Genomic DNA, 9,732 nt, shown 5'->3' with positions numbered 1-9,732 from the left:
GACCTCTAGCCTCAATGTACGGTGTTGTCTGAAGCCAAGTAACCAGAAATCTAGACTCAGGGTCTAGAGGTCTGGTTACCGGATCCCTAGGCCACTACCTTAATTGAAGGCCATGTCTGCTAACAGTCCAAAACTATTACCCGAGGTCCCACGAGCAGAGTGGCATATAGTTTTGACTACAAACATTCAGAAAGCGTTTACTTCAAGGCAGCAGAAGTAGGTTTCACAATTTTTGCTCAGGTTTTGTCTTTATTTTAGTACAATATTATTAAAATATGCGCAAGTCAAATACACAAAACAATCTAACGTTGGTATTATATGTATTTTGGCAGAGTGTAATAAACATTTTAGTTAATCATCCTGAAACAGAAAAAAAAATAATTGACTAACTTAACGATCATAACCTCGCTTTTTTATGCGCGACAATGTTCGAGGAACAGTCCGTCCGAAACTATGTTACAGACAAAATTTTAAGTATGAAAGACCATGGAAAGCCAAAATGGTCTATTTTCTAAATGGCATATTCTCTACAAGAACATCAAAAATTGTCTGTAAATGTCCGCGCAAAATTTAAGTGCATGTACATAAATCGTTTTTCGAGAAACAAACCTGCATAAATCCCTACAGCTCCTTTCTCACTAATTATCCGCTAAAAGTGACAACAGTAAGCGCTGTGATCGCGACGGTATTTTTTACCTTAGGCCTTGGCCTGCGCATTGTATACGCGAGATTATCTCTTGTTGCCATTCTGGTGTATTGTATAATACGTAATTGCAGAGTGGTAAAAAGATATTGTATCAATAGCTCGTGCTTTTTTCTTGACAAATTTGTGCAGATAATTCCTAAACTCTTGAGTACAGGGTGTGGAACTAAAAAGTGTGCAGTATTTAATACCCCGCACGCTAGTTTCCGCACTGTTAGATAGATAGTATGCAGAGTGTCTGGAACAGTAGACAGCAAGGTGTATTTAATTGATTTTATGCTCTAGCATTGGTTTAATTTACCTGGCTTTAACACATTTGTAAAGCAAGGAATTTAAGTACTTACTGAACTACTGTGTAGGCATGTGGACCGCCTAAAACTTCCTATATGGATGGCTATTATACATAACAGAAAGAACATTAAAACTCTCGGTAAACAAATTATACATTAGAGAATAAGTATTTTCCTTATGTCAGGTCAAAAAATTTACACCAACAGATACCATAAAATTTTCCTAAGCATACAAATAATTAATATATAGTGAACAGTTAAATCACAATTCATTCTTTACGATTATCCATAAATAAATTGATTGCTTAACACATTTTAAATAAATAAACTTGTGGAACGACAATAGACATACACAACAAACTTATTCCGTTGATTTCTGCCGAACTATAACGGGTTAATACACCTGTATGACATGCCTAGAGGTTACTTACTTTTTGTCTTTGAAGACTGATTGCTGAAATAGCAACTTTATAAGTAGGGGAGTGCAGATTATATCGGGTCAATCGTAAGTATAGTATTGTGCGTAAGTATTTACCTCGCAGTCATTGATTCTTAGCCATTATTTTGCCGGCGTTTTCGTGGTTTACGCAATATTGTACCTGTATTACTAAAATTATACTAAAATATAGTTATTAACAGATGAAGTGGTAAAGTTCAGACTTCCACGCATGTTTATCTCGGGTTCGAAGTCAACCAAATACATTTTTAGAAAACTGTAATGTGATGTTATCAATCTGCTTTTACCTTACATTATTTTATGTAACATAATTCACAAATTTTTAACGATATCTCTGTAGTATTTATTTTCTGGGAAAGCTGGGTGACGTCAGTAAATTTTGTCTTTTTATTTAAGACAGTAAAGACGCTTTTTTTAATCAGACATTTGCTACAACGTTTTAACTTGATTACAAGTTATTTAACTCAATAAATTAAGTATAAAGTTGATCGGAAATGTGAGGAATTTTTCCTGTCGATTAAGTTTACAGATAACGTTTGAAAAAAAGCAAGATTAATTCTTGTTTAAAAGTTGCAATTATATATATATATATACATACGTCGAATTTAGTAACCAGAGATCAGTTTTTTTGCTAATGTGTTTTTGTAGAACTACTATAGAACTATTTCAAAAAAAGTATAGCGCAATGCTCCAACGCAACCCTAAAGGTCGTTCGGGCTCGAACACGGGTGCCATGATGTAAAAAAGAAAAAATGCCACGAAAATACTCATTATTAGCACTTTTTCCTGCAAAAAGAGGAGTTTTACAATCACGTTTAGTGCTCTAAAGCAAACGACACCGTTGGTGATTATCAATTATTTCTCATGGAAATGAAAATAGCTTAGGTAAGTTTTGTCCGTCTGTACTATCTGCAGACTTGCTATAGGGACTGTATAATGCTAATCTGTTGTCTAAAAAATTAATTTCTTTTTTTTAGTAAAAAGCGTTAAAAGTTTAAAAAAAAGGGGGGGGGTATCAAACTGACAATTCTTTAATAAGTAGTTGAAATATTGCTAATCGAATAGAAAAACAATTTTCTTCTCCGACGGACAAGCCCATCGGGAACATTTGATGAACTTTGCCATTTTGTGGCTAAATATTAGCTAAAATGAGGAATAAGTGTTATAAAATATTTATTTATGGTTAAATTACTGCAAATATATAGTTTATCGCTATTAACACCTTTTATTTTTTGGACTAGGGTGATCCTGTAATTTATTACAATTATAAGTATCATGTTGGTGATAGCAGCGGACGCACTGCCGTCTATTTAACAGCCACATTCCGATATTTTTGATTAAATACAAATTTTGGTCAGATACAGTCAGTATGAAAATAGAAATATTTATTGGAAAAATGCTTACTCTCACGTTATTTGAATAAATCACACCAATATTTAAATGTATAATTATGTTTATATTGTTTGGACAAAACACCAACACAGTTTATCGTCAGTAATTTGTCTGTCCGTTCGTCTGTATTTATACGTTAAGTTCAGAAAATGTGGTTTAATATATTCGTAGAGCTAAACTCAAGCAGTTTATAGCACACGTTAAAAGAAAAGAATAATCTTGTAATCCCTTAATACTTTTGATGATAATATTAATGAATACCAACAATAATACCTATGAATAAAACGCGATATTTCTTTCCACATTATAAAAGGAAAAGTTATTGAGCTGTTAAAGAGTAATATTTAAATAGAACAAGTATTAAAGAATCAATCATGGAACGATCATATCACCTGTGTTTCCGAAAATGTCGCCAACAGCATCATATCACTGAAATAAATCCATTTTGTAGATTTTTTCTAGGATAAATAACCCTTGTTTTAACATCTAACATCTGTTAAACTGTTGGACTATGACAAATCAGATTCATGTTAATCCTGCTAAGAGCAACATTGTACACTTTAGACCACGTAGTATACCAGTTACGGCGTTCAGATTTAAATGTGGTGATTCAAGTTTAGAATTGGTTGATAAATATGTATATCTAGGTCTTATTTTTAGACCAATTTTTGGTTTTTAGTATAACGGCGGCCCATGTAGCTAAGGCAGCAAGTAGAGCTCTAGGACTTTTAACCGCCAAATTTAAAACATTAGGCGGTATACCATATGATGTATTTACTCATCTATATGACTCACTGGTGTGGTCGGTTATAGCATATGGGGCGGCAGTCTGGGGCACCCAATCATTTTCATGTATAGATTCTATTCAACAGAGGGCTATGTGTCTGTTTCTCGGAGTATCAAAGTTTGCCCCTTCTGCTGCAGTGTCTGGGGAAATGGGATGGAAACCACATCAGTGAGACAAATGGATGTAGTGTCCAATTACTGGTTTAGATTGTGTAAGATGCCTAGAGAAAGAATAAATCATGTTGTATTTCTCTATTGTTACGGTCAAAGTGAAAACAGATGTAGGAATTGGTGCTATAGAGTTAGACAAAATTTAAGGTCAATAGAATGTGAAGATTTATTTAACATTATACTGCCAATGTCAAAAAATGAATTTGTTGGTAGAATAACAAAAGCTGGTATGAATAATTTTATAAGAAAATGGAAAAATATTGTTAATTCACCTACCGGAGTTAGTAATCGAGGAGGCAATAAATTACGGACCTATAAATTGTTTAAAGCAGAATATGAACCAGAAAATTATTGTAAAACTATACTGTCCCGATTACATAGATCTGCTTTAGCTAAATTTAGGTGTGGTGTGGCACCGCTACGTATTGAGACCGGAAGGTATGAAAGATTACCGGTTAATGAAAGATTATGTCCCTTCTGTAAGGATCAAATAGAAAATGAAAAACATGTTATTATGAAATGCGAGTTATATAGTGACATTCGAGATAATTTGTATAGAAAAGCTAAAGAATATAAATGAGAATTTTTTGGATATGTCAGAAAATGATCAGTTCATATTTATTTTTACCAGTAGAGAAATGACATATTTTACGGCCAAAACCTGCTTTTTTATTCTGAGAAGAAGGAATGAATTTATATATAAATGATGTCTTGTGTATTTTATGTAATATAATATTTTTTAAAGGTTAGAAAATATCTTAGGTAAATGCATAAAAACAATGTTAATCAGATCTTCTCATATCTGATATGAGATGATAAGTGTTTTAAGCTATATATTTAATAATTATAACAGCCTTTGCTTAGATTTTCATGATCCGGTCTTACACTCCTTGTTTTAACTAGTTTTTAACAGACAGTATTTGCTGTTTTCTTCAGAATATGTAACAATTACTCTTTGTAAGATTAACATTGTTATTATGTTCTTAAGTGTTAGTATGTAAATACTTAACAAAAGTAATTATAGTGTACTAGAAAGGAATGACACAATGACCTTTTATTGTATCTTAAGAACGGATATGCACAATGCTATATTCTATTAGAAGTTATTTGCATAGATGATACTATAGAAATGAATAAATATAAAATATAATCACGTGGTCACTTACTCAACATTTATACAGGTATTATATACTTACTCGGTTATTTACTCTACATCGGTACACTCGTGTACTCGCTCGGTCACCTAACATCCGTACACTCGTGTACTCTTTTAGTCACTTAAAATTGTTGAAAAAGACGTTTAATCCGAATACACACACACATACACACTCTTACTCAACATCCGTACATATATTTATGTACCCACTCCGGCACTCATTCAGCATCTGTACATTCATGTACTTACTTGGTCAGGTACTCAACATTAGTGCATGCACGTACTCACTCAACATCCACACACTCGTGTAGTCATTCGGCCACCTACTCAATATCAGTACATGTACTCATGTACCCACTCGGTCACCTACCTAAACATCCGTACATTTATGTACTCACTTGGTCAGTTACTCAGCATATGTGCATTCATGTACTCACTCAACATCTGTACTTTCATGTACTCACTTGATCAGTTACTCAGCATTTGTGCATTCATGTACTCACTCAACATCCTTACACTCATGTACTCATTTGGTCATCTACTCATCATCTTCACATGTATTTATGTACCCACTCGGCTACTTACCTCAACATCCGTACATTCATGTACTCACTCGGTCAGTCACTCAACATTCATGCACTCGTGTAGTCATACAACATCCATAGATGTATTCATGTAGTCACTTGGTCATTGTCAACTTTTATTTAGTGTCATACCAGAGGAATTTTATTCATAAATGATATTGAATATAGTACACATGATTTTATATTTTAACTCTTAATTAAGTTAATATGAATTTATAAGTTATATGGTATGTTTTTAAATGTGAGTATGTATATTGTCTCTTATAGTTCTATTTAGAACGGTCATTTACAATTGTTTTAGTCTGTATGTAATTTTATATGTTTGTAAATGAATGAGACATAAATAAATAAATTAATTAAATACATACCTATTTAGTTCTTAATGAGTGGCTGGCTCGAGGGCAAATAGGTCACACTTCCATGTCTGGTGTTGGCTATATACCAATAAAAATGTTCTTTTTTCATATAAAATTCAGCTACATCAAAACAATTTTGATACAGTTTTTAGATTTTAACTCTGTCTTAGACCTATTTTTCCACAAAAATCCATACATTTGCTTCAACAAAACAGAAAAATGGGGTGTTGAATAGTATGCAGTAAAATGCAAGTTAAACGAAGTCAGGTACCCTCATATCGCCGCATTTCAGACAGCGGTCCGCAGAATAAACACCCTACGTTCGTTTATAGGCATACAGACACTAAATAGAAAAATGGCGCGAATAAAAAATGGTAATGGCGGATGCAAATAGTCCTCATGTTTGTGCTCTGTAGAGCTATTTTTCCTATTCTGTTTGCATTTTTTTGGAGTAAAATCACATGACATATCTATGCCTGACATGTAGGTAGCATTTCGATAATGAAATAACAACATGACAAAATGTTTCATGGAAACTTAAATTATACATTACCAGTATAATTTGGAGTATCTTTTTTTCAGCTACTAGTAATTTTTCAGTTGGTGTGCTTGACTTGAACGAACGAACGAACGAACTAACTAACTAACTAACGAACGAACGGACGGACAGTTGAAAACTAATACGTCTCCCTTCGGGGGCATAAAAAGAAAGAAACTTGAATATTTTTTTCTGATATATATCTCTTCATAAAATTGATTGAGCCTGTTCTTGGACGGTAGTGGAAATGGATGCTACCATCCACGCCGTCTAGTTAAACTCACTCATACACTATCACTTCGTAATATGATGCGAAATATGGCGTCACAAATGCTGACTTGTAGCTTTTCTCTCTTAGTTTAAACATATTTATTCCCAAATAGTAAACATATACATTGATACATAGTCATACAGTGAATATTTTGTAACTTAGGAAAGGATAAGAAAACATGAAGGCGATCTACTACCTGCATAATATCTTTACCCGCTAGGTAGGGAATAACCAGTCCACTTTCTAACGTGACTATTCCTTTCATTTTTATTTCAGTCTGATAGTCCAACTTGTGACGTAATTATAACCTTCGTTTTATTTCAGTCTGAAATTATGTCCAGCTCTAGGCGGACCGGTGGTCTAGCGGTAACACGCTTGACTGTCAATCAAGAGGTCCAGGGTTCGAGTTCCATTCCAGGCATTGGAAGTTTTTGAGATGCTCTGGAGTGTCTCCCACCTAACTAAGAGGCCTGTACTGGTTCTTCCCGGGAGAGACGGCTTTGCGTGAATCAGTGTTATACACTGGACACCTAAAATAGCAGAATTTCTAATCGCAAAGAGATAGGTTAAGTTAGCCGGACATACCTTATCTAAATATGTTCTCTCTAACACTTCTGGGGCTTTATCTCATTCTGTCCTGTGGTCAGCCGCTCAGAGTCTGAAGTAGAGGATGAATTTCGCGCCCTGTGTGGCTGCATTTCTATATGTAAAGCGCATTTGAACGTGTTTACAATAATAATAATAATAACAATAATAATAATAATAATGATAATAACCCGGCCATATCTAAAATCTGATTAATCATTAGTGATTAAAATTGAGGAGCTCTATCTTTCCGCATACCCGCCCGTTTAGCTTAGTCAGTATGGAGAGCTTCGGTCTACGAATCGCGGGATTGTAGGTTAGATCCTCGGGCTGGGCGAATGTTCTCCGTGACGATTTGATAAAAGAAGTTGTATCTGAAATCATTAGTCCTCCACCTCTTTTTCATGTGGGGAAGTTGGCAGGTACTTGCGGAGAACAGGTTTGTACCCAGTACTGGCTAGGTTAACTGCCAGCCGTTACATGATTGAAATACTGTTGAAAACCGCGTTAAACCCAAAACAAACAAATCTATCTTTCCGCAAAAAAGTTTCTGTGTTTAAATATTGTCATTTCATAATATGTTTATATAAATAAAACTGCCTTTGTAGCGATGCACTTAAAATTCGCCTGCCTGACATGTTTTGATTCCCAATAAATGCTAGCTATCTGACACCGGTGCGTATCTCTGAATTAAGTGTGTGTTCAGGTTTAACGTCTTTTTCAAAAGATTTAAAGTTATATAAACTACGGTGTCTACTTGTAGCAGTGAGCACAATGCCCAACTTTAGTGCTGCCTAACTATTACGCCTTAAAATGTGATATGATACCCCACCCAGTAACATTATACTGACACCGGACTGACAAGTCCTAGGACTACCGTCTTGAGCGCCAAGAGAGGAAGCTTCTAGTACCATTTGTGCGTCTTTGGTATGACGCGACCGGGCATCGAACCTATAACCGGTTTCGCTGGTGTGTGACTTTCTACGGGTTTTGCAAAATGCTCATTTTTGTAACATAGCATATGTTGCACAAACCTATGTACAAGGGGAAATCTGATACACATTCTTCATATTCGTCATTAAAAATCGCTGTATTCACAATTATGTCTAGAATTCGTAAGTACCTCAATGCAGATCAAGAATATATAAAAAAACTTTAAAGCGCTAAACATTTTTGTTCGGATTTTTTTTCTATTTTTGCGCGGCTAAAATTATCAAAGCCTGCTAAAATTCTCGAGTCATATATAACATCAAAGATTAAGATACTGTGATAATAACTAATATCGTATTTCATATTAAACGAAAGAAACTTACTTTTTATATGTGTAATTCGAGAAATATATGCATTGTTCTAAACAGAAAAATATATGTCATATGATCACCGTTATATAATATTACAATTACATTTCACCAATTTTTATTCATTAAAACAAGGAAGTAAAAAACTACTCCTTGCCACTGAAAATTAACATTAGGTGGCAGGGGAGCGGTTTCGTAGTTTGGCCCCGGTCGATTTTCTGTATAAACAGGACAGGGTAGATATAAAGGCATATCTATCTTACTGGTTATTTATCATTATTAATTCTTTAATATATCTGGGGAATGAGGAACGGTTAATGATTCTACATGGCGGGTGTTTTAAAATTCCTAGCTCCGTACTTCCGGTTGAGGCTAAAACATAAACATCAGAACAAAAAGTCGACCAGACGCTCGGCTGTTATCCATCCACTTTTTTTCAAGTGAAAATTAGGGAAATAAAGTGGTGGTTGGGAGACACATTCCACGCCACCTGGGTATGCATCTATATTCGCACTATACATATATGTTACGAAATTGGATTTAAAAATACAAAATAGATGAATGGCAGAGTTCAAAGTGAGGCCAGGTTAGGCTAATTTTGGTCTATAAAATTTGGGTGATTTGGCCAATTTTCACTACATCTGGCATGGAAAGCGACAGGTGTATAGGATCGGAGAGTCGTCTTTATGTAGCCTATAGTATCTGCAATAGTCCATAGTAGTTTCAAAGAAAAATAAGCAAAAACGAGATTTCTATGGATATTTCAACACTGGTACCCACACGTCAATGTGGAATTCGCAAATTTGCACTCCCCTGCCACCTTAAGGAAAATAGACAAATTTTTAAACCACTCAAATATTGACTTTTTGCACCTATTTAAACCCATTACGGAATGAACTGTAACCTATAGTGGTTTTTATTCATTTCTGAGAACTAAATTCGGCCTAGCGAGTCCCAAAATGGCAGTAGGTGGCCATATAATAATGAAGCTAAGGACCCCCAGCCAGTAGGATTCGTATCATAAAACGGCCAGAAGAAGAAATTAGTGCCTATATCATGACTATTCATGCCATTTTGTTTAAAAGCAACACATGTGTCTATATCTAGCAATGCCATTAAGCTATATAGTGACTGGGGTGGCCCCA

Source organism: Mercenaria mercenaria, unplaced genomic scaffold (genome assembly GCF_021730395.1).
Source record: "Mercenaria mercenaria strain notata unplaced genomic scaffold, MADL_Memer_1 contig_1816, whole genome shotgun sequence".
NCBI lineage: Eukaryota > Metazoa > Mollusca > Bivalvia > Venerida > Veneridae > Mercenaria > Mercenaria mercenaria.
Note: the sequence above shows the minus strand (reverse complement) of the source record.